This window comes from Octopus bimaculoides, chromosome 12 (assembly GCF_001194135.2).
Source record: "Octopus bimaculoides isolate UCB-OBI-ISO-001 chromosome 12, ASM119413v2, whole genome shotgun sequence".
Classification (NCBI taxonomy): Eukaryota; Metazoa; Mollusca; class Cephalopoda; order Octopoda; family Octopodidae; genus Octopus; species Octopus bimaculoides.
This window is the reverse complement of record NC_068992.1, coordinates 38,964,022-38,964,756: the sequence shown is the minus strand read 5'-3', so window position 1 is coordinate 38,964,756 and position 735 is coordinate 38,964,022. Positions and strand designations below refer to the sequence as shown.

Below are 735 nucleotides of genomic sequence, written 5' to 3'. Positions count from 1 at the left end.
ATGATGAAGCAACTGAAATTGTAAGATTTCCTTTCTTGTAGGAGACATCAGTCCGTAACACAAAAGCAAACACCTCAGCCGCCATTGTCCTCATTTTCTGCTGAGTGAAAGTGCGAAAATATTTAGATAGATATAGAGATCTGCATATATACGAGGAGGTACCCAAAAGAAACCGGAATTTTGCAATATAATTTTATTCACTTAGTTTTACATGTTTACACTTTTACCACATTCAAAGCATTCTCCATTTGAAGCAACGCATCGGTCCAGACGCGTTTTCCACTATTCGAAGCAGTGCTGGAATTCTTGCGAAGTGATGTCTGTTAACGCCTCCGTCGTCTTTTTTCTTCGCCTCTTCCACATCAGCAAAACGTTTCCCTTTAAGGACTTTTTTATTGGGGGGGGGGGAACCAAAAAAGTTGCAGGGAGCAAGATCAGGTGAACAGGAAGGGTAGGTAAGCGGGGTCATGCCATTCTTAGTCAGAAACTGTCACATACCCAAGGCGGTGTGCGCAGGCACATTGTCGTGATGAAACCACCACTCGCCAATTTGTCATAGGTTGGGGCGTTTTCATCTCACCGCTTCAGAACTGTCAAGTAAAATGTCTGGTTAACATTATGACCAGGAGGAACAAATTCCGTGTGGACAATTCCTTTCGCATCGATGAAACAAATCAGCATTGGGGAAGGGAGAAGGGAGTTGGTCAGTGCTAGTGTGTTCGTGGTGGTGTATTG

The 735-nt window shown here is 43.8% G+C and overlaps 1 protein-coding gene across 1 annotated transcript in view; it reads left to right on the top strand.

The window, feature by feature from the left end:
* Positions 1-735, top strand: part of LOC106879056 (sodium- and chloride-dependent neutral and basic amino acid transporter B(0+)) — a 105,421-nt gene that overhangs the window by 55,268 nt on the left and 49,418 nt on the right. The window lies entirely within an intron of this gene.